The sequence below is a fragment of the Mus musculus genome, chromosome 7 (genome assembly GCF_000001635.26).
Source record: "Mus musculus strain C57BL/6J chromosome 7, GRCm38.p6 C57BL/6J".
Classification (NCBI taxonomy): domain Eukaryota; kingdom Metazoa; phylum Chordata; class Mammalia; order Rodentia; family Muridae; genus Mus; species Mus musculus.
Genome location: NC_000073.6, coordinates 47,113,607 through 47,138,997, shown reverse-complemented (window position 1 = coordinate 47,138,997; position 25,391 = coordinate 47,113,607). Strand labels below are relative to the sequence as shown.

The 25,391-nt window shown below is 47.1% G+C and overlaps 1 protein-coding gene across 8 annotated transcripts in view; it reads left to right on the top strand.

Annotated features, from left to right (window-relative positions):
- Positions 1-4,971: 4,971 nt before the first annotated feature.
- Positions 4,972-25,391, top strand: part of Ptpn5 (protein tyrosine phosphatase, non-receptor type 5) — a 56,232-nt gene continuing 35,812 nt past the window's right edge. Inside the window, exons 1-4 of one of the 8 annotated variants that reach the window (XM_030242238.1) lie at positions 4,972-5,209; positions 5,509-5,742; positions 5,892-5,960; positions 6,339-6,720. The gene's annotated coding sequence lies outside the window, so the exon portion shown is untranslated. Of the gene's footprint in view, positions 5,210-5,296; positions 6,721-7,437; positions 7,489-25,391 lie in introns of those variants that run through there. The other 7 variants (XM_030242239.1, XM_006540713.4, XM_006540715.4 and 4 more) reach the window with 7 other exon arrangements.

Here is a 25,391-nt window from a genome sequence, read left to right as displayed (position 1 = left end):
CCACAATAAAGCGTCTAGTAGTTACTACAGTTTGTAAGAAAACCCAAACAAGCCAGGCGTGGTGGCGCACACCTTTAATCCCAGCACTTGGGAGGCAGAGGCAGGTGGATTTCTAAGTTCAAGGCCAGCCTGGTCTACAGAGTGAGTTCCAGGACAGCCAGGACTACACAGAGAAACCCTGTCTCGAAAAATGAAAAAAAAAAAGAAAGAAAGAAAGAAAGAAAGAAAGAGAGAGAGAAAGAAAGAAAGAAAGAAAGAAAGAAAGAAAGAAAGAAAGAAAGAAAGAAAGAAAGAAAGAAAGAAGAAAGCCCAAACAATAAACATAAGACAGGGCTTCAGTTCTCAATTAGCTGAGCAAGTTTTGGTTTTTTGGTTGGTTGGTTGGTTGGTTGGTTGGTTGGTTGGCTGGCTTAGGCTATGTTGGGTTTTATGTTTGTTTGGTTGACTGTTTTGTTTTACTTTCTTCTGTTTTGTTTTTAGACAGGGTCTCACCTAACCCATGCTAATCTAGAACTTACTATGTAGCCAAGGATGACCTTGAACTCCTGATGCCCTGCTTCTGTTGCCAGGGTGCTGGGACTACCATGCTGGGCTCTGAATATTTCTGATATATTCTGAGATCAGGAGCCAAGTAACTTAGCCTTTAATGTAATCTGAGTATGGTGCCGACCACACTCTAAGGCTTGGTCTAATCTGTAGGGAACAGGGTGGGGGGGCAGGCTTGCACCATACACACTCCAACTGTGCACACCACAGTGATCTAACCCTAGCTAAGGTTCTCTTCTGAGAAAGCTGGCTAATGACCTTGGTCATCTTTTTACTCTTCAGGCTTGCAACTAAGAAATATAGTAGTCACCTATAATAGAGTATAATTTCCAGGAATAGTCATCTGTCTCTGGATACCCATGATTCCTACAAAAGCTGTGCTTTTTTATTTTTCTGTCTCTACTACCACAACGCCAGGCCTAGCACCATATTCTTAACATTACTAGTTAAATATATATATATATATATATATATATATATATATATATACACACACACACACACACACACACAAGGACACTATTTTTAGTCTCTTAATACAATCCACTTTGCTGGTTTTGATGTTTGGATAACACCTAACTTTGATTGAGAGATCCCATCAAAAGAAAGTTCATATAGTTCACTCGCCTACTAGATTCGTAGGGGCCTTCAACAGTGACCCACAGTGATGATGATGCTACAATCACTGGCTACACAAACCCTAAAGGCTCTGTCTTCAGAACGCACCAAAGACCTAAGAGCTAGGGCTACCTCCACTTCTTTACAGAAGCAAGTAAATAAAAGGGAACAGACAAGATGTATAGGCTACAAAATACAGTAGCCTACATTGCCAATCAGGTATATCTATTTCTTCCCAATGCCACTCATTTCAAAAGAATTCACTGCATGCCTCATGTATGTCAGACAGACAAATGCCTAGGATATATCAACAACACAAACAGATAAATATGCTTGCTCATGTGAACCTTATATTCCAGTGAGAAAAGATGGACATTAAATAGTGACTTTATTGAGAGCTCAGTGGTTAAGGTATATGTTGCTCTTACAGAAAACCTGAGTTTAATTCTGAACACCCTTCTCAGGCAGCTCATTCCTTAAGGGGCCTTAACTCCAACCCCAGTGGGATCCAACAAAGGAGTCTGGCCTCTTTAGGTACCAACACACATGTGTACATACCCTCACAGACACATAATTATATGTATTATGTATTATAATTATGAATATATACATAATTATAAATAATAAAAATTGCAAAATTTAATAGTGGTTCGGTCTTAGTTAGGGTTTTCTTGCTGTGAGGAGACACAATGACCACAGCAACTCTTAGAAAGGAAAACATTTCATTAGAGCTGGTCCAGTGTCATCATGGCGGGAACTGTGGCAGCGACCAGGCAGATATGGTGCTGGAGAAGAAGCTGAGAATCCTACATCTCGATCCTCAAACAGCAGAAGACTGTGTGCCACACTGGATGTAGCTTGCGCATATGACACTTCAAAGCCCCACCTCCACAGTGACATACTTCCTCCAACAGGGCCACACCTACTCCACCAAGGCCACACCTCCTAATAGTGCCATTCCCGGTAGGCCAAGAATTCAAACACTTGAGTCTATGGGGGCCATTCCTATTCAAACCACCACACACTCTAGTAAAGAAATCATCTAATTCATAATTCATAAATTTACTCATCTAGAACATACTATAAAGTTTCCTAAGAAATACAAAGTGAGATATTGACTATTACAATATAGTTTATAAACAAGTGATGCAATATGCTAAAAGGTAAAATAAACAGATATAAGAGAAAGAAATAGAGGCAGATCAGAACAGCCAAAGAGGGCAGGGAGGGCTTGGTAGAGAGGACAGTCATGGAGGGAACACCTCGCCGAGAGAGCAGTACTTCAGCCAAACCCAAAGAAGATGAGTTATTGCTACAAGGTGGCTGCTCTCCATTCTTCTTAGCTTCCAAGATGATCGACCCAAATCTGAGCCTCATTACAGTGCCTTAGAGGTGCCGAGGACTATGCCCTTTCTCCCTTGGAGAAGTACGATGGCTGCGAGCAAGGCTCCCAGGACCAAACTGTATTCAAACCCTGGCTCTACCACTTTCAAGGTACATGGCTTTGTGGTGGTATTTCCATTCCTCTGCGTCCCAGCTCCCTGCTTCAAACTGGAGATATTAATAGGACCTACGTCACAAGGCTCTTTTCAGGATTTAGTGAGATAGCACAGGTGAATTCCTTCGCACACAGGAAGAACTCAGTAAACTCAGCTATAATCACTGAGCCTCACTCCAGTCTCGCAATGTTTATTTACATTTTCCTTGGTCCTGGTTCTTTATCCTTACTGATATTTTAACATTGTTTATGGTTTCTGCTTCGGTGGTAAGCCACCTCAGATCCTTTGTGGATTAGGGTAGGTTATAAATAAGTCAGTAAATAAATTAAAATCTGGACAGGAGAATATTTACACAGAAGCAAAACGTTTCATTACCAACAGACTGGACTGCAAGTGAGGTCAGAAGCAAGAAATATTGATTCTGATTCCTGAGAGTTCATCAAAAGCCACTACAAGACATCCCCTGGTTTCTCTCTGACCATCTTTGTCAGCCCTCCCTCCCCTCTCCTTTCTCTTCCCTCTCTTCTTCTTTCCCAAGCATGTCTTCCTCCCTCAAAACAGAGCAAATGAGTCACACAAAATGACTCAGTAGCCCCCCAAGTCCTCCCGGCCTCCCACCAGCTTTGGTGCCATGGGCCTCACAGAGCTGCTGTTCCTCCCATTAGAAGAAACATAGGAAACAGATGGGGTCACTTCCCGTGTTGACGGGCAGAATGCTGACTTCGTGAGCTACTAGACCTAGGCTGGACCCTCTCCTGTCAGAGTGACTGAGTGACTGAGCTGGGTGGTGACATGGATGTCCCTGAAGCCCTCAGTGCCCCTAATTCCTGATCAGTAACAGTGACACCCTAGGTGTTTGTGTAGATGCAAAGATAGAATTCAGGACTGCAACACATTATTTTCAAAGTCTTCCATGAATGTTAACTGTACCAAAGTAACCCTTAGAGTGCCAAAAACTGCATAAGGGTGGACGTGGCAGACACAAGGTAAACAAGCTGGTTGAGATATGTCCCTACTTGATAGAGACCCCGGCAAGAAGCAAAAGAGAAAAATCATTTGAACCCTGGCTACTATTTTATTTTATTTTTAGTTGTGTGTCTGTCTGTGTGAGTGTATGCCGCGTGAGTGCAGGTGCCTGTGAAAGACGGAGACAGTGTTGGATCCCCTCGAGCTGGACTCACAGGTGATTGTGAACTCGACCCTTTCCAAGAGCACTGTGTACCCTTAACCACTGAGCGACCTCTCTAGCCCCAGAGCCCCTACTATTAGAGGGACTCTCAGGGGTCTTCCTTGTCTCTCTCTTTGAGATGGGCATCAATAGCTACATTGACAGCCAGGCATGAGCTCTGCACAGAGCAAGGGGAGTTCAGGAGGCAGCCCTGCCCCCAACCCGCATCCCCACCCCCACCCCAAACCCGAACCCTGGGCAGGACTGACAGAAACCCTCCAGGTCCAGCTGTGCCTCCTCTGTGATTCCTGCACCGACAGTGCATGAACCTGGGCTTGGCTGACCTGCAGGGAGACTCCTAAGTCCTCTTCTTTTTCACTTCCATCTGCTACCCCGTCCCCAGAGCAAAGGCTCTCTGTTCTGTGAGCTTGGACTTTGGAACTGGCCAGAGCTTCATTCGAAGAACACACTTGTTTAAGTGGCATTAACAAAGTTACTTATTCTACCTGGTCCCTCCAGACTATTTGGCATGTCAAAAATGTCCACCACTCACCAAAGTAGTCACAAAGATTAAATAAAGCAATACAGTGGGGATATTCGAAGCACTGCCCCATACATAGTAGGCACTCAGTAGCTGGTAGTCACTTTAATGACACCTGAGGAAGCTCAGCCTGACACTGCAGCGTGACATGGCGCTGACAGGCTCAGGGAGGGGCAGCAGGTCCACAAGCACTCCTGGGCAGCCAGGGAGTACGCCCTGGTTGTCACACTGACACCTTCCTCCCCACTGCCTGGAAAGGAAATTCCTAGAGGGTAAGCAGGAGACCTAGCTTGCCTCTGTGCCTTTCCTAGGCAAAAGAAAAGACCCAGCTTAGGGCCTTCAGACGCTGATGAATCCTTCTGTGCTGAGAATCAAGGAGAGCAAAGTCACTGTCTGGAAGTCTAGAGTGCATCTAGGTGGGGAAGGCGAGTGTCTCTGGAAACACAGCTTTAGCTGTCCCTTGGATGAAATGGAGAACCGCTATAGGCTGTGGGATAAAGGACTGATATTTCTCTCAGACCACCGCATAGAGGATGATCTGAGGGTGGCCAGGGAGGTTCCAAGGAGAAGGTGACACTTGGTGTTGAGAATTGCACAAAGAATGGGGGTTTGTGGGAGGATGCATTCCAGGCTAAAGCACAGTGAGGTCAATGGCCTAGAGATGGGAGAACAGCAGTTTGGTGACAGGGGAAAACTGCAAGGCAGCATAAGAAACCGGAGCACCTCTGGGTACACAAAAACGAAGGTTTTAACTACCATAGGAAAACACGAGGAGCAGGCCTGCAATCCTAACTAGGAGAATCACCAAAGACCTCATGGAAGTAGCACATTAAAGAGGTAACGGGAGAAAGGGAAGCCATATGGCTTTCTGGAGCGGAGAGATTAACAATGTGAAGGTCCTGGGGCCTGAGAGGCTGCCATCTTGGTTATGGCCACAGATTGGGAGGAAGGAGTGAAGGGCAGGAAGTGAAGTTAGAGCATTAAAGGACGCCTGCTCATGAAGACCCTCCCAGGCTATAACGGGCGCTTTGGTGAATGCAATGGCCATCGGCTGTGGGAGTTCTGACAAAGGATAGATGCAACCTGGTGCGCATTTCTTTCTTTCTTCCTTTTTTTCCTGGTGCGCTTTTCAAAAGGATCGCTCGGAGTACTCTGTAAAGAAACAGCTGCAGGTGGCCAGGGACGGAAGACTAGTAAAGAGGCTACTGCGGAAATTTAAGCTACAGAGGAGAGCAGTGGCTGGAACCATTCTTTTTAGTAGCCGCGTCCTGCTTCTCATTTTCGCCATGTAAAACTGCTGCGTGTGCGATCCACTCTGCCCCCACAGAGCCTGCAGTGGGGTGAAATGTCAGGAACAAGCCCCGGAGAAGGTAAGATTGGAAAAAATGCCACAACTGGGCAGCCCTTGGAACCCTGGCGCCCACATGAAAGCAAAGCGGATGGGTGCCTGTCCCGCTGCATAAGTCAGGAGAGCTAACCCCGATGGAGAGAGAGGTGTCCACCCGCTCTTGCTCTACAGAGACAGAAAAAGAAGGAGTGGGAAGTAAGGCGCCTCCTCCGAGTCCTGGAACAGGTCCTGAGCTCCCGGGTATGCAGTGCTCCGCGGGTACAGGTGCCAGCTACAGCATCCCCCTGTGCACCAACACTCCCAACCCAGTTCTGACCCCTTTGTCTAGCTTGCCTCTACCCTCATCCATCTGTCTGTCCGTCCTGCTCCAGATAAAATGTGTACAGCCCTAGTGGGGTCCCTCTGGCGGTTGCCGTAGTCGCGCAGCCCCGACCCGGGGCTCCGGAGAGAAGAAAATCATGAATGAAATGGATGCGGCGCTCCCACTCCCCCGCCCTCTCAGTCCAGGCAACCTTGGCATGGGGGCGGCGCCTGTGGGGACTCCGTACAGAGTTGTGGCGGGTGAGGGGGCACTGGAGATGGGATCCCATGTTAAGGGTCTGTGGTCCGCCCCTCTAGAGCCCTAGGCGATGCTGGAGCTCCCCACCCCCACCCCGCCAAGCGGGCGAGCCCTGCGCAATTCCCGGGGAGCGGCGCAAGCCCGTCCGGGGGCGGGGCGGAGCCCGGGCTGGGGGTGCCCAGCAGACCCGGCAGCTGCACCCGCGACTCTGCAGTTCAGGCGCATTTGGTGGGGCGATTGGGCAGGGAGCACGCAAGGAGAGCGGGACTGAGGGCTCCGCGGACAGACCGACAGACGGACGCCCCCGCACACGCAGACGCACCGAGCTCCGCACGGCCCCTGTCACACACAGACAGGGACACACGCAGACACGCACACTCGCGCGCTCACATCCTCCCGCCAGCCTGCTTGTCCGCCGGCGCCTGGAGCCCGCTCTGGCCGGTAAGTGCGGCGCCTTTGTGTGAGAAGCCGGGAGGCATTGGTACGGGGTCCCCTCTGGGGCGGCAGCGAAATTGACATCTCCTCCAATCCACCGAACCCAGGAGCCCGAGTCCGCCCCCGCCACGCCCCCCGTAGGGAGCCCCAAAGACTGGAAGTGGGGTCCCCAATGCAGGGGAGGGGGCTTGTGGTTGGGGACCACGGAAGGAGCGGCCGCCACTCCCCGTGCTCTTGCGTGGTTCCAAGGAGGGATTCAGATAGTGGACCAGGTCTGAGCTTCTGCGGCCCAGGCTGGTGTGCAGCTCTCAGCTGCAGCGCCTCTGAACCCCCAGAGAGGGGTGATGGAAATGGTAGCTAGCCAGCTGGTTGCCAAATTGTGCCTTCCCCGAGACCCTTTAGCCATCCGCCACTGGGTTCCAAAATAGATTCCCGGTGCATTTCCCCTCCCCCCGACATATTGCTTTTTTTTTTTTTTCCTGGAGGAGGCCCAGGCTCCTACAAAGCTTGGGTCAGAATCCTCATCAAGGATCAATTAGAGAGTGAAGTAGCATCTTGGGGCCGGGAAAAAAAAAAACTCATTTGATAGCTTCATTCTCCAGACAGGGAAACTGAGGCCAGTGAGGTGGTAAGGCCAAGGTCACTAGCGAGTTAGTAGCACAGCATGCATCGGAATCTGGGGCGCTTGGTTTTTATACCCATTTTCTCCCCCTACACAATCAGACCTAATCCCCAGGAAACCCCAGAGCCCAGAAATTCACGTGAGTACGCCAGGTGAGTCTTGACAGTGCTGGCCCTTCCCCCAACTGAAGCTGAAGATGCCATTCATTTCCTGTCATCCTTGCTGGTTTAAAAAAAAAAAATGGGAGTGGGTGCTTTAATTTGCCTCATTTCGCCTCTAGGGGGGCTCTGTTTTGCAAGCATCCATGGTTTGGAAGGTAATTTGGAGAATGAAGCAGAAATTCGATTCCTGGCGTGGCTCTAGCCCTTCCAGGAGTTGCTAAGCCTGAGGGTCCCCAGTTGGACCAGGTGATGTGGCATTCCATGCTTCATCTCTTCACTTAACTTTGGGATGACCACACGCCTTCCCAGTCAGGCACTCTGCCGTCCTCCATGAGCACCCACTTTTGCTCATCCAACCATGTCTTTGTAGAGGTCTAATCATCCTTCCTTTATGGAGTCCCCCAGGTCCCCACTGATGGCTCTTTTTCTTGCTGTTTACGAAGGCTGGCCTCTTGGTATTGCTGAGAAAGCTGACAAGGAAGCTTGAGTTACAGCTGCACCAGGCTCCCTCAAGGGCAGCTAGGTGTCCCCATGCAGAGTGGGCTGTCTGGTGACAGAAGGTGCCAAGAGAGGCTGGCTAGAGAGTTCAACCACAACTTGATGGAGAAAAGATGAAGTTGGTCACCTTGGAGAGTTCAGATGAGATAGGGTCCAAGTTAAGATCAAGTTCAGTATCTAGGGGCATGAGGCTGTCTCAAGGGCTTTCTTCTTGAGTTAGGTAAGCAGCCTAACATGGAGCAGGGCAGAGGTGGCCTCATAACAGCTCCAGGAACCACCACTGGCATCGTTAGTCTAAGTAGATGGTACCCTCCTCCTCCTAAGAGGCACCATTTACACTGACCTCATAAAGAACTGTGGCACTTAGGTGTGGGATATGCCAAAGCCCCCACCCTGAGAGAGGGACACCTTGGTCCTAGGTCCAGCTCCTCCTCCTCCTCCTCCTCCTCGCCACTGTGTAGTTCAGAGGTTTCTTGTAACCTCTCTGCAGCACACTTTCTCCTTAAGGAAAATTCTCTCATGTCCAGGATTTCAGGTCTGCACTATTCATTGGGGTTAGCCGGGGGGCGGGGGGGGGGGGGTCGGGGGAGGGGAAGAGCATTTATTTATATGACTACTCTGGGCCTGGTTTCCTCTTCTTTCACTTTGTGAGGGAATGTTGACTGACTTAAAGAGATAATGCATGTAGGTTACTGAGCACAGTTCCCAGGACAGAGGGAGGACTCAGGAATGGATTGATGCTTACAACATTCGTGCCTTTGCTTTGCAGAGATGCCCTCCACTTGTTCCCCTCTTCAGATCCTTTGAGGACGTGGGATTTTAAGTCCTCTCAGTGATCCTCCCTAGAGCCAGCCCTCTCCTGCTGACCTATGCCTCTATCCCCTGTGAGACATCCATGTCAACACCCTGGTGGACTTTTGCTTTCCAGTTAGTTTGCAGTTATTTAGATTGAATGATTAGGTGATGCATCTTTACACAGTGTCAAGGCTTTTCTTACCCTTGGTCACCTGTATTTCCTCTGCACGGTACAACAGTGATGCCGAGAGCTTCAACCACTCCATTAAGCAGGTGGGGAAGTTAGGACAAAAATACAAAGACTCCAAGCTAGATGGGACAGCCTGTTGTCAGGGAGCGCAAGTAGGAAAAGATGGCAGTAGCCTATGGATAGATAACAAGGGCCTGGACTGGGGGTGGTTTGAAGAATGGATAGAAAAGAGATCTGGCATCAGCAAGAGGTCTCTTGTCACGGAAACCTGCAGAACAAACAAGGCAGATAACCTACTAAAAAAGTTTAGAAGGGCAGATTTCTTCTTCTTGAGAATCAAGGTGGTTTCTTGAAGTTCACTGGTACCCGAGATAGGTCTAAGTGATTTGTATATTAGAAGACAGTTGGGATGCTTCCAAGAGGTAGAAACAGCCTGAGCAGGGAGCAGACAGATTCAAGGACTTGGAACATGGTCAGAAACTGAAAAGTGATCCATCCCCACTGAAGCCAAGAGTTAAAACTAACTCATGACAAGGTTTTGGTGGTGGTGGTGCTGGGGCACTGGGTGCCAAGCCAAGGAATTGGATTCATTGTCGAGTGAAGGAGAGATATAATCAGACCTGCTACAAGGAGAACAAGCTAGATGGGGCAGCCTGTTGTCAGGGAGCGCAAGTAGGAAAAGATGGCAGTAGCCTATGGATAGATAACAAGGGCCTGGACTGGGGGTGGTTAGAAGAATGGATAGAAAAGAGATCTGGCATCAGCAAGAGGTCTCTTGTCACGGAAACCTGCAGGTGACTTGATTTGGGCGCTTCAGGGAAAGAGGAGAAAGGGATGGCATGGCTTTGTGGTTTGAATGGCTGATGCTACCATTCACAAAAAGAATCCGCCAGGAGGGGGAAGGAGACTCTGAACGAATAGGAGTGGCTGACAGGAGCCATGATGACTCCTGATGCAAGGCTTTGCTGGCCAAGCACCTGATACAGTCAAAAGCCAGTTCATCCATTCATCCTCCGATGCATAGACACACCCATGATGTGCTGGCTTGTTGTAGGTTCCAGAGATGTATTGCTGAAAAAGACAAACTTCCTACACCAGGAAAGACAGAAAATAAAAACCTAAGCAAGATAAAATGCTTGAGGTTTGCCTCTGGAGCAGGATAAAGCAGAAGGAGTAAGTGGTGGGTAAGGGCAGAGGATGGGACTCTCGTTAAACAAAACTGCCTTGTAGGAGCTGATATCTAATCAAAGCCCTGGAGGAAGTGAGGAGGAGACTTGAGAGAGCAGTCCTTTCTAGAAGAGGTTACATGTGCAAGAGCTCTGGGATAAGAATAGATGGGTGTTTCTAAGGAACCTTGTGTTGCTTGCTATAAGAGGTAGGCAAGGGAGAAGTCTGGCAAGGAAAAGGGCATGAAAGAGGGCAGGGCCCATCATGCGGCTGCTTATAGGTCTGAGGAATGAGACCTAGAACACATTGGTGTTAATGAGTCCAAGAGGACCTGAGTCCTATTTGTGTATTCTTAGTGCCTAGCAAAATAGCCCTAGTGCTATACAGTGACTCACTAAATATAGTCTTCGAAGGGATGAATATTGGAACTGGCCAGTCATGTATCAGATTTCACATCTCAGACTTTCCTGAATCAATAAGTGTATTGCATCATAGTAAGGATATAGTGAACTTGTTGCATGGTCACATTCATAAAACTTAGGGCATGGGAATGCCTGTGCTGTAAATTGAGTCAAATATGTGTCTCTTGGACAACTAGATGGCCCAAGGGATAAATCACTTACCATGAAACCCATGGAAAGATGGAAAGAGGGAGATAGATGACTCTGCAAAGTTGTCCTCTGACCTTTGTACACGGACCGTGGTACTCATGCACCCACACAGAAGCATAGTAATTTTTAAAAAATCTTCATATCTTGTTCAGTCTGACTCAATGTTGTAAACACTACTGATGGCTGAGGCTAAGTAGGAAAATATACCTGCAATGATTGCAAACCAGCTAAAATGATGGCATTTGAGGTCTTTGATCTTATGTCTACCATAAGATCCTTTTGTTCATTCCACAGTTTCTCCTGTTTAACCCCTTCACCCTCAGCCACTTCTCTAACAAACGTTCTGAAGACACTGATTTCTTACACAAAGGAACAGATTTTCAGGACAAGGCATTATCATCTCCAGTAAAATGACAGTCTCCCAAAAAGGCAGAGAGAGAGCAATTAGGACATAGAAATTATAGAGTATAAATACTTTAGACACCTAACTCGTTATTTAAATGAATCTACAAGTGTCAAGGGCAAAACTCTAGAAGGTAGCTAACCATATAAAACACCGATGCATTAAACTGAACAAGGTATGTATGGATACTAAAAATTATATGGGACCTTGTGCCAAAACAAAAAATAGTTCACCAGAAAACCTATGCACTCATATGGCTTGGCACAACTGTAGATGTGTTCTGACCCAAACTTTGCCTGTGGCTGAGTGACCTGAGTGAGGTCCTGTCTCCCAAACTCAGCTTCTCTATCTCTAGCAGGGGGTAGGGTAGGGTTTCCAGGATGCTGCAACACTAAACCTTCCTAGCCTGTGCAGTTGACAGTGATGCTGTGGCCCCCTGTGGTCGTCAGATGATTTGCGGGTGTGGGGCGGATAGGTAGCATGCTGGCCTGCGGCCAACATGAGCTGTTCCCACGAACAGGAAGTCAACTATGAGGCTGTACCTTGTGGGGAACAAGTTGACAGGTGGTCTTAGTCTAGGACTCAAAGACTGAACCTCCTGGTCCAAACTCCATCTGAGTCTAGCAGATGCTTTGGCTACGTATCCTGGAACAGGAAGAAGACGATATGGGACACAAGAGCTGGATCCTGGAGAAAATGGAGAGAAGGACACACAAGATCAAGGAGTTCTAGGGGTGCTTGAGAGGGTGTGCTGAAGGCCTTGCTTTTAGTTCTTTGGGGTGTATACTTAGAGACAAAAGTGCTGCCTTATGTGGTAACTCTATGTTTCACTTTTTGAGAAGCTATGGTGTGCTTTTATTTTTTTTTAAATAAAAGGGATTTTTTTGTTGTTGTTGTTTGCCTAGCGTGAAGAAAACCTCCCATGGAAGTCTTAGGAATGAATGGTGCAGGAAGAAGCCATTAATTTAAAACAAGTGAATTTTGTGTGAGCTCTGCATGATCTTGGAGGTAATAGAGAAGAAGAAAGGGGAACAGAATACAAATGAGCACAGCCACCACTCCTGAAGAACTGTTGTGATCTAAAGGCACTGTGGGTGGAAAGAGAATGCTCTCCTGAGAGATTGTAGTGGGTGGAAGTCATTCAAGCATGCAGGTATTTACTGCACTGGGCACCAGGGTGGACACAGGAGCCTCAGCAATCAATATGACCTGCAAGACCTTACCCTTGAACCAGTCTGATCTAGTGGGGTCAAAAAAAAAAAAAAAACCAATCTAGCAAACATGGTCCATATCAATGTGTGCCTTGAGAATAAGACACACAGACTTTGAGATAGAACTGATGGTATGAGCTTACAGGCCCCATTACTCAGAGGGCTGAGGCAGGAGGATAGTAAATTTAAGGCCAACCTGAACTACCGAATAATGAGCTCAAGGCCAGTCTAACCTAGCAAGATGCTATTCAAAAATTGTTTTAAAGTAGGGGAGCTAGAGATATATATGGTTCAGTTGGTAGAGCTCTTGTCCGGCACACATGAAGCCCTGGGTTTAGTTCTCAGAACTGCATGAATTAGGTACGTAGTGCATGCCAGCAATCCCAGCACTTGGGAAACATAGTCAAGAAGATCTTAAGTTCTAGGTCATCTTCTGACAGCATAGTAAGTTCAAGGCTGGCCTGAGATACACGAGACCCTATCTTTACTAAACATTGCTCACATATAATCTTAAAGGTATATCTATATGCAGTCAGATGCACAATGATCTACTGAGCCTTTACAAGCCTATGAGCTTGTTTGACTAACACAAAGATACAGAAGTGGCTTAAGGATGCTACTCATGTGTTATATATACAGTGTATATATACAATACTGCTTTAATATTGGTAGAATTGTTTTTATGGAATCAGAAGAGTAAATTTCTTCCCACGTCTAAAAAAAAATAAAACAATGAGAGATGTGACATGCTTCATTAAACCTCCAACCTTCAAAGGCAATAATTACTCCCATGTCTATCATTGTGGGAAAATTTTATCTTTTCTGGAACTTCGTGTAAATAGAATCATAATGGCATTGATTTGGGTATTGATTTCTAAGTGGTAACTAGAAAGGTTGGGGGTGGGAATGCCCATTGGGTTCAGAACAATGTCTTGTCCTACCTAGCCGCCAGCCACACTGAGAGGCCCCTCCTCACCCATTTACCTCTCCAAGCTGTTGTGTCCTGCTTCCTCCCACCCCAAGCATCTTCCCTGCTGTTTAGGGACTCCTGCTTGTCTTTCAGCTCGCATCCGTGCAGTTACACCCTCCATAAGACATGCCCAGCTCTCGCGTCACACATATCTGGCACCACTCACTAGATTGCAAGCTAGTGGAGTGGAGACTAGGATCAGCTATGTGTCCCCAGAATGAGCTATGCAGATATGGGTATAGCATTATACTGTCTTGTCTTAAGATTGTTTCACATACAAACAGAGTTTAAGATAAGTATGCGGGGGCTGAAGAGATGCCTCGGTGGTTAAGACCATTAGCTGCTCTTGCAGAGGACCCAGGTTTGGTTCTCAGTACCCACATGGTGACTTACAACATTTTCAGAGGATCCAACACTTTCTTCTAGCTTCCATGAGCACTAGACATACATGCAGTGCACAAGAATACACGTAGGCAAAACATTCGTGCACATAAAATAAAAACGATTTGTATATACATACAATGTATATACATAGGTGTGTGCACACACAGGTGGGAATTGTCTAAGTGCTGGGTACTTGTCTAGCATCTAAGAGGTGCTAGATTCAATCCTCAGGACCACAAGAATAAATAAACATAAAAACACAAATTTAAGGATCACAATGGGAGGGGAACAGTGAGATGGCTCAGTGGGTAAAGGTGCTTGCCACCAAGCCCGATGACCTGAGTTCTATACCTGGAACCCATATGACTGAAGAAGAAAAATGGCTCCAAAAGTTGTCCTCCGACCTCTATAAGCATATCATGCGCGCACGCACACATACACACAAGTATGTGTAAAAAATCTAAAAATTAAAATAACTGCAAATATATCTCAAACTGCTCCCTGAAGCTGATAAAAGAAAAATAGTGCAAAGCAGTCTAATTTCTGAGCATAAATGAGAATCATAGCCTAGGACTTATGGCCAAGGAAGAGCTGTGCAGCTCAGGGAGCAGCAGAGAGGAGGAGACCAGCCAAGAAAAGTTGCCTAGGAGAGGTGAACTTCAAAGGTTTTCCAGGAGGAGCCTGTGTTGTGCATGGGGTTATATAGTCAGGAGCTAGCCACAGAAAGCCTTGAAGCATGGTCTTCAGTTGTGTTGAAGGCTGAGTCCCAGTCCCTCCTTTTCATTCTCTGAGCATTTCTTCCTTCGTCTTCTCTCACTTCTTCCCTTCCCATCTCCTGAATCTGAGCATACAGGAAAGCATGGAGGGCCCATTGCATTACCTTTTGTCTCTTCTCTGTCTTCCTACACTGGAGGCTACAGGACTAAGTCCATCCCTTACTCCTCCTCTGCCTGGGCAGCTCATAGAAGACACAGTCATGGACAGGCCAGCCAGGGAACAGCTCCAGGGTGGGGTGTAGTCCTTCACCAGGTCCCAGACCACCAGAATGCTGGAGAAAGAGTTCACTCGGAGCCCAGGTTGCATGCAGCAGCCTCACTTGGAGAGAGCTCCTGGAGAAAGCATGCACTAAGGTGGGCCCTGAAAGAAAGCAGGAGGCCACAGCTTAGAGAGCCTGTCCAAACAGGAAGGAGACAGAGAGGCTGAGAAGCAGGAGAGAACGTGGCTGGGAATGGACCCGTTTCAGTATGGGAGAAGACTTAAAGAATTTAATTATTTTTACCTGTTCCTCTCCAGAGCTCTGGGTCTGGCTCTGAAGGTCTGGAAACAAGCCAGGGCCTTTCAGAGGTGAGAGAGGAGTTTGTCTGGGGATCCCTTCTCTTTAACTGCAGGATACCTGGCAGAGCCTAAGGCAATGGGAGGCTGGCTTTTGTAGCTGATAGCAAATATAAAAAGTAAGAGGTCTCCCATGACTTGGGGGTAGACTGCAGAAGATGCTTTGAGCTGGGTCAATAGGAACAACAGTGGGGATGTCTATCTCAGGATTACCTGGCATTTTCTGTACATATGATTCTTCCTAGTCTTTACCACAACCCTGCAGCTCCGCACACTTCTTCTGAGCCTGGAGATTAAGACACCAGCCCAGGGTTCTGTAGGCAGAAGGTAAGAGGATGTAATATGCCAGTGTCTGAACCTATCCTTTCCCCCCAAAGGACTGTGGTTGACTTAAGAGGGCAACCACAAGACAGCCGGAGTGCCATATTTTGAGAGAGTCAACTCACAATATGTCTGTTGAAGGCCACCCAGGGTCCCAGGGATGCAGCTATTTCCAGAACACGGTAAAAGAATCCAGTTTCCATCCTGACTTCTCTATTGGCCAGAATGACCATCTTGTCAGATCCTAAATATCCCTACATTTCTTTTAGCTTCTACAAATGGATGGTGATGTCTCCCTCTGTGGTGGTTTGAATGAGGATGTCTCCCCTTGGCCTCCCCACCCCCTACCCCACCGTAGGCTCATATATTTGCACTTTTAGTTCCCAGTTGGTGAACTGAAGGATTAGGAGGTGTGCCCTTGTTTTACAAAGTGTGCTGCTGGGGGTGGGCTTTGAGGTTTCAAAAGCTCACATGAGACCCATAGATTCTCATTCTCTGACTCTCACTGACCCTGTCTATCTGTCTGTCTGTCTGTCTGTCTGTCTGTCTCTCTCTCTCTCTCTCTCTCTCTCTCTCTCTCTCTCTCACACACACACACACACACACACACACACACACACACACACACACACACTCACTCACTGATGGACCAGGATGTAAACCGCTTTGCCTGTCTGCTTCACACCATGATGATTAGGGGCTAATCTTCTAAAAATTTAAGCAAGCCCCCAATTAAGTGTATTCTTTTATGAGTTGCCTTAGCCATGTTGTCTCTTTACCACAGTAGAACATACTAGGACATCTACACACACACACACACACACACACACACACTTGTCTAAAGAAAATATTCAGAGAAGCATGTGGCACATACAAACACCTGACTTGTCTTTGTTAAATTTGTTTCAGGAGGTCAGACCCTTTTCAGCCTTCATTCCTAGTCCTTTCTAGATCTTTTTCCTGGTTCATGCTCAGTTCATGCAAAAGAGCCTCAATCCAGAAGCTGTCCCTGAACTTAGGCTCTGACTGGGCTTTCCTAGGCCTGCCTCTGACTCTTTTTATCTGATTTCTCCCTCAAACTCTGAAGATCCCTCCATCTTCCCCACATTTACTGCTGAAGGCAGAGCCAATCATGACCCAGAAGAGATACTCAGAGACTGGAATGAGACCATAACGGGAACTACAGCCACTGTGGATGTGACAGTACCTAGGATTCCCAAGCTACAAGGTGGAGGCAGACTTTGAGGTGACCATCTTCCCACCTTCCCTTCCCTAAATGCCTCCAAGTATCATAAGAAGGAGCATAGATGATTCCAGAAGTGAGCATCACTTCTCCATAGCAAGTCACCGCAACACTGACACAGCCAGCAGCAGCAACAGGGAAGTCCAAGTGAAACCAGAGGCCGGTAGAAACCAAAAGCACAAAACAAAGTATGGTCAGGGGAAGCCAGGCAATGCGTAACACTTACAGTACTGTGTGCCATAGGCTTGTCTAAGATTCTTAGATTGACTTAGCATGGATATTTCTGTTGGTCCAGATTCCTTACCAGATTAGGAAACTGAGGCACAGAGAAACTCAACAAAGCTCTGGACCTCTTCCAGGCTGGCAGCAAAACCCCTCACATTCACAGCTTGAAATCAACCACAGTAGCAGCATTTACACCATGGAAAGTGGCAAAAGTTACAAAGCAGAGCTTTGCTGTGCATGATTCGGGACTCATCTTGAATCTACATAGACCTTGTATGGAAGGAAAAGGGCTGTAGCCATTGGAGAATACCCAATGCTCACACAAAATAATAACAATTGGTATTCCCCTTTTTAAAAATCAGCATATATCTGTACAAACCAATAGATGTAATTATGACACTGCCATATGCGTGTGTGACGTTTTTCAATCATGCTCGACCCTAACGTGCTCTCCTGCCCTTCTCCCGCTGCTCCTCCTCCTCCCATTTAATCTCATTTCTATTTTCATGTCTTTTTTTTTTAATCTAAAGTCTACCTATTAAAGAAAATGTGATATTTGTCTTTCTAAGTCTGGCTAACTTTGTTTAACATGATGTTCTCTGGTTCTACCCTTTTTCTGCCAAATGACATAAATTCATTTTTTATAGCCAAATAATGCTCCATAGTGTGCATATACCACCTTTTCTCTATCCCAGTTCAACTGCTGATGGACATCTAGGCTGACTCCATACCTGGGTATTATAAACTGTACCAGCATAACTTTGGTGTGCAAGTGTCTCCATCCTTTACTGACTTAGATTTCCTTGGGTAATACCCAAGAGTTGTACAACTAAATCCTATGGAAGCTCCACATTTAGCCTTTGTTTGTTTGTTTGTTTGTTTGTTTAGGAACCTCTTTACTAATATCTATAGCACCTGCATTAACCTTACATTCCCAACAACAGTGTATTTCTTTTCCCAGCATCCTCTCTGGAGTTTGCTGTTTAGTTTCCTAAAGATGGCCATTCTGAGTAGAGTGAGGTGGAACCACTAGCCGATATTTGCATTTCCCTGTTGGATAAGGATGTTGGACTTTGTGGTTGTTGTTGTTGTTGTTGTTGTTGGCCATTTGTACAATTACCTTTGAAAGCTGTTCAACTGTGGGTGTCTTTAGGAGCTTATGGGATCGTGTCTGAACATTTTACATACATCTCATACAAAAACCTTGTCTAGGACCCAAAATTCACTTAATCTTCCTAATAACCCTCTGAATCTTAAGTGTGAACCAGTTGAGGAAACAGAGACCTGGGAATCAGGTATTTTGGCCAAGATCTGGGAGCTGGCTGGGAGCCCTAATTTGTAGAGCAATATCAGGGGTTCACACTTGCTTCTTTTGTGGTAATTTTAATAAGCCACTTGCAAACACTCAAACTCTAATCCACTTTCATTTATTTTTTGGAACTAATTTTCAAACAAATGAATGGATAAAGTTTAAGTGTGAGAAACAGGAAGCCTACAACTTAAACTATAAACCTCGTGGTTCAAGTAGACCCTGGATCTGGAATTGAAGCAAACAGTGGAAACCCTGACTCTGTAGTTGCCAAATGTGATCTTGAACAAATAATTCTCTCTCTCTCTCTCTCTCTCTCTCTCTCTCTCTCTCTCTCTCTCTCTCTCTCTCTCTCTCTCTCTCTGCCACTACCACATGCACATGTATACAAGGGAGTTCCTTACTTGGGGTTAGAGTAAGAAAGGAGAAAAGAGGTTTGTAATTGGAGCGGGATCTAGCACACAGTAAGCCCTGGGCAAAGGGAGGCTGTGATGATCACACTATAGTCCTGGGTGCAAGTCTTCCCAGTGTGGCAGGAGCCTGGGCCTTGATCACAGAACAGAGGGATGAGAACAGGAAAGTGGACACCGAGCTCCCTGAGGGAGTCATCAGGAATTCTTAAGGAGGTAACATTTGAACAGGGTCTTTAAATTAATTTTTATTAGCACAGAGTAATGGATTTCAATATGGCATTTTCATAAATAGACATCATTTTATTTTGTTCTTATCCCCCCACACACACACTACCCTATCCCATCTACCACCCCTACTTTGCTGGGCCCTTCCTTTCAAACAGGTCCCACTTCTCTTAAAGTGAAAATTAGTATTTCCCAGAGAGACAGATAAAGAGACTTTTCCAGCAGAAGGAGAGGAAGGTGCATTTCCAAGGCATTAGAGATGGAGTGAGAGTCTAAGTAGAGGAAGCATCAGCATCCCCACAGGAGGTGTGATCACACCTTCATGTTCATGACTGCCTGTTTTCTCCTCACAAATTAAAACTGTGTACCTGGGGAGTGGGGAGCAGAATGGAATGTTTTCAGAGCCTTAGAAAACGCGGGTAGACCAGATGTCCTTTGAACCCTCAAGACCTCCAGCTATCTTTTGAGTCCCTGCCTGCCACACAGTTCATAATCACATAGGTCTATTCACATATGCAGATGACTTGCACTGTCCAATGACCACAGCTGGACTCAGATTCTGCCAATGGTTGGCTCAGCTTGGTTCACCCTTCACACCTGGTCAGCAGCCTTTACCCAGCTTCCCTGGACCATGACCTGACTTCCCTCATGGTGTGAGTGTCCTCTGCTGGGCCACTGCCTTTCTGCCATCTCTCTTTTAATCTTGATGCCACAAAATTGAAACCTGAACCATAGGGATGGGCCCATTTGTCAAACATTTTTGAGGGGAGGTTTTTTTTTTTAAGATTTATTTATTTATGTATATGAGTACACTGTGGCTGTCTTTAAATACACCATATGAGGGCATTGGACCCCATTACAGATGATTGTAAACCACTATGTGGCTGCTGGGAATTGAACTCAGGATCTCTGGAAGAGCAGTCCGTGCTTAACTGACTGAGCCATCTCTCCAGCCCGATATTGTTGTTTTACATCCTTCATTTTCATTACAGGCTCTCAAGATTCAGAACACATCACATGTGTAACTATAGCCAGAGGTTCAAGTTAGTAGGTTCAAGACCTGTGACCTGTCTATGTTCTGATGGAACATGGTTGCCATTATCACACTCAAACTGCCTCCAAAGGCAGACTCATGCTTCCTGGAAAACCAGTGGTCACATCCTCTAATCCTTCTGTGACAGGGAGGACCATAAGGGAGTGCCCCCTCCTAGGTCTGGGATGGGGAACAGACACAGAAATCACTCTCTAGCTCCTTCATTGGTTCACACTATGAACCCAGAAGAACCACTGTACCCCCAAGCCTTAGTATCTTCCTCTGTAAAATAGGGACCATCATATGTTTCTCCCTCTGTCTGTGGGGGGAACTTTTATCAAGAGCACCCAGCACCTGCTAGAATGTGCCACCATCCTATCTCTGAATGTGGTTTATACCCAAGGCTAGAAGGTAGAAAAGAAAGGTACAGAATGTGGGTAATGTGGGCAGATCTGTAACTGTGGGTGGCTTTGGGCAGGTCACCTCATATGACAAAATCTCCACTTTCTTCTCTTGAAAATTGAAGTAACAGTCAATTTCTTCTAGGCCTGTTGGAAGGCCAAGCACCTCCCACATAGACAGTGCTCAGGATAATGCCTAGAACTGTGTCACTGTCCACTCCCTCCTTGGGCATGGAACAGTGGAAGAACAAGACTAATTCTACCTATTTCCCTCCCTCCTCTGGGCACCTTCTCCTCCTGATTTCCATCCACATAAACCTATCATGTGAAACATAAGATAGAGATGTTGAAGATCAGGAGTGGCCCAGGGAAAGAGTGAACAGTGTCCACAGAGCCTGAGCTGGGTCACAGTGAGTCTCATGGACCCTCACCCTAAAGGTGGAGTCAGGACAAGATGCCTTAGCCATGTACATGAGCCCATGATGTCTCTCTATGTTGCTTTCACAATTAGCCTCAGTTGCTCAGTCCCTGTGTGGTATCCAAGGCCAGCAGAGAACCTCTGTGTGACTGCTGTTCCCATCTAACCACAGTGAGAAACAAGAAGAGCCACTGGACCAGACCACAGACACCTGCAGGCTTGACAACACTTTCCCATTGTCCCCAAAGATGGGCACAGTCCTTGGATATCTCATTCACGCTGGAGCTACGCCAAGCAGCTAGGCAGCATTTAGAGCCTTGTGCCCTTTCAGAAGCATGCACTGGTCCTTTTCATGAGTTAGCATGATCTACACAATTGCCTTCACCACCACCATCGTTTTTCTCCTGCATTTTATCTCTGTTGGTCACTTGCAGGGCTTCTGGGCATCCGCTGTTGTATTCGGTGGTGTGATAGCCCTGGGGAACTGAAGAGTAAACTAGAACTTAGGGGACAATGAGATTGGCTTAGCAAATAAGTGTACTTGCTACCAAGCCTGACAACCTGAGTTTGATCCATGGAACATACGTGTTAGAAGGAGAGGACAGACCCCACCCCCAGCACACAGTGCTTGTACACCCATGCACACACTGGGTAGGGGGTGGCTGTGTCATCTTTCTTGGCCTGAAGACGGCTCTCCACATCCTCAACACCCACCTCCTTGTCCAGTAGACTCCATCTTAAAGGTCTCCACCTTCCCCAAGACACCAAATCAGGACAGCTTTTCAGGGAGCATGGCTTGGGGATCTATGACCAAACCTTCCTTGTGATAACTATGAGATGTCTGCTTTACCTCTCTGGAAGTGAGAGGAAGGAGAAGGAAAATAAGGGGGAAAAGCACCAGTTCCCATCTCAGCAGATCACCCCGTCCCACACCACCTCCCTTCTGACACGAGTCAGACTTTCTTCTCTCCACTCCTCATGCCCTCCCTCTGCCTGGTCAGCACTCCCACCCCATAGCCACATACTCCCACTCCTCCATCAATCTTATGACTCCTCTACCTTGTTTGGGCCTCTACAGTACTCCAGGGCACCCTGGACATTTCCTGTCAGCCATGACCCCTTCTCTGGCCTGGCTTCATCCTTACCTGCATTCTGCAAGAGACGCCTGTGGCTCACTGCACTTGTGTGGTTTGCTCATAGTAGCTGTTTGCAGTAAACACATATTGAAGAAATGGATGGGCCAGTCCCTGTATTAGACTCACTGAAAAGATGTAAAGCCGGGCTGCCAAGCCCCTTAGCTGGGCTTGTTCAATCCCTTCCACCCTCCTTTCCTTGGATGTCAGGTAGTCACATGCTCCATAATGCTACCCACAGAGCAGGATGGGAAGGGAATCATTCATTTGAGTTTATCTCATCCAGAGAACTCTCAAGTTCGTGGTCTGCTCAGACGAGGGCACAGATGGCTGGACAGTGGACAGATGGGCCAGGAGGGTAGGCAGCTTGGTAGGATGGAAATAGCATGAACTAGGTAGGCATTGGAAGGCCTGGGCGCAGAGCCTGTCTGTTCCCTGAGTTTGCTGCACGCATCATTCTGGTCTCTTTAGCTGCCAATGACAGAAACACTTCACCCAGACGGTAAAGACTCTTCTTAGGAGCCTTGGGGTATGACACAGGCGTGATAGGCAACTGAGCTTCACTTCAGGGATCCTTCCTGTGACAAGAGGCAGACAGGGCACTAGGTGAAGGAGCAGGTAACTCCTAACAAGAATTGAGGATGTGGTGAACTACCTGCAAACACTGTTCAGGTCACAACTGTGTGACCTGAGTCACTTCTCTGTGCCTCATTTTCCCCCAACTTGGTGTTCTGACGCTGTCCAGTTTTTCTTTACATCTACGGTTTGCTTTTTGCTGAGGAAAATTCCAGGCCCTGGCCCCAGATGGCACCTTTTCCTACCTGGATACCTTGGGAATGAAGTTTGAGGGAGCTAAGTGAGGGAGCACTTGCGTATGGTCTCCAGAGGGCACTGAGCCTGCCCATTCTGTGACTAGTGACTCACTTGCAGAATGTGACCAGCCTGATCATTTCTTTTCCATCAAGCCAGTCCCTCTGCGTGCTAAACTTGCTGATAACAGACCTGGGTGGTGGTCTACCTAGCCGTCCCTCTCTAATGTTAAGAAGCTCCTCGCTAAATCCACTGTCCTATCAGAGACCCCAAAGCCACCTGAGAACCTGACACTACCCTATTTTTGACCTTTAAAGTTCATCAGATGCTCAGGAGCAAGAGTGCCTGTAATGCATCGGGGGTGGAGGGAGAGAAGGATGCTCTCACATCACTGAAGTGGATAGGGAGGGTAGGTGTATACATCGCTAAGAAACATCAAAATCAAGTAAGCAACAAGAGAAGCGTGAGGCAGATGTGAGGAAGCCTGGAGGGTTTGATTCTTCCCTGGAAGTTATGAAACGCTCTATGAAAGAGGTGATGGCTGAGAAGAATACACAGGAGGAGTAGGATGTGGCAGAAGCTGGAAAGAACATTGCAGGTTGAGGAACAGTGCGAACCAGGGCATGGAACTGAGAGCAGTTCCACTTGTCAAATAGAGATGGGAGATAGGATCTTGAGACAGTGGAGAGCTTTGTGGTGCTAGGGAGGCATACTAAGAGGCCTGATAGGGCAAGCAGGAAGTCCATGGTAAAACACAAGCCAGTTATGATTTCCTCAGCTTTACACTTGGGTGTCATGGTCCCTCCCAGCTAAGTTTCCTCCTCCCATGTCCCCCATATCACCTAAGATGGGTGCTTGCCCAGGCTCCTCTGCCTGCCTCACCAAATCTGTCATCTTTGCTCCTCATAAACACTGCACAAAGCGAGCACCTACTCCAAGATGCCCTCAGTGGCACCCACCCACCTACTCCTAGGCAGAGGAGTGTGGTACAAACAAACACATTCCCCATTGTCCTTGAACAAGCCCCTGCTGAAACTCAACTCAGAGCAGCTATTTGTGTCAGCACCATCAGCCATGGGTTCCTAGAAATTGGGCAAGTGGTCCAGGCTGGGTGTATAACTATGTAATTATACCCACAGGCATGAAGGGGCTGTTAAAAGTAATGGTGATGATATCCAGGCTGCAAGAAGCCTGGGATGTGACCACCTTACTTGCAGATGAGGAACATGCCCAGGACAGGGAAGCGATGGCCCAAAGTCCTAAGCTCGTGGGGATAATAGTAGCACTGGATCATAGTAGCACCATTCACAAAAGCCCAAAGGCAGAGGCAATCTACGTGTCCATCAGCTAATGAGTGGATAATGAAATGTTGTCTGTCCATACAGTGGGAGATTATTCACCCATAGAAAAGAATAAAGAACAGGCTAGTAACGGTAACCAGCTTGGATGCACCCTGAAGACATTATGCTAAGTGAAAGGAACAAGACATGGAAGTCTTCATGTGTAGCTCTACTTCCGTGAAATATCCAGAATCGGCCATGGAAACATGAATAAAATTAGAGGTTGCCAAGGGATTAGGGGATGGAGAATGAAGTATGGTTCCTTAATAGGTATATGGGGTTTCCTTTGGGGGAGGTGAAAACATGTTGTCACTAGGTAATGCTGGTATTAGATGGTATAGGTTTATTCAGTGTACAATGATGGGTTTCATCCAGGTGTGGTAGTACACACCTACAGTCCCACCATTCAAGGGCAGAGGTAGGAAGATCAGGAGTCAAGACTAATCTGAGCTGCATAACAACACTGTCTCAATAAAGCAGTAAAGAAATAAACATTAGGTTTTGTGCTATGAAGACTTCATGGCCAAATGCCACCTGCTGAATCTTGAGTCCCTTCCTTACATCTATGCCGCTAACTCCGCCCACTCCTGCTGCAGACTTCCTGAACCCAGGCTGGCTCTGGGAGCCTTGTGCTACCTCTCAGTACACGGCCACATGCAAAAAGGACTCCCCATCCAAGAGGTAGAGCTCATGATTTCTGAGAGAAGTCTCACCTGCTTTCTCATTCTTCTGACCAGACTACTTCCAGTCGGTGCCCCAAAATGAAACATTTGTACTGCCCAAGTTCTCACTCTGGCAGCCTGTCATCTATAGAAATATCCTTTAAGAAGTAGTTCCAGCCTTCCCTTTGGAGGACACTTCCTCCTCCCACAGACTTGAGGGGAACTCTCCCCTTGAGTGGAACTTATGTCCAGACATCAGTTAAAGAGATGGATGCCATGACACAATCATGTTAGCATCTCCAGCTCTTTGGTCAGATGGGAAGGACCCTGGCTCACCCAGCACTGCATTGGACTGCCAAAGCTCTTGCTCACAGGGGTTGCTTGGCAAATGCATGTCGAAGGTACCCCATCATTTCTGAGGCTCTCTGATTCTAAGCACAGCAATGGGAAGCTATTGAGTGAGTTGACACAGGCGAGTTTTAGCAAGTGTTGCCCAGCTGACAGAGGAAGTGGAAAGGGTTGCCCACAGCAATCCATTCCATGCTGCTATATCTGCTCCTGGTGGGCAAAGAGAAAGGCAGTACCCAGAGTCAGGGCTTCTCTGTGCTGTGTGAATGGAGCATCTTAGTTTTGGAAATCTGATCAAACTCCTGCCAGAGTCGAGATACACAGCTCTGAAGGGGCAGGGGCTGGAGTCCAGCACAGGGCAGAACCAAATCTTGCTCCATTTTCCTCCACAGTGTTGGGTGCTACTCTTTCTGCTTTTCTGACTATGAAATTAGTCATTTTCTAGGAAGCTT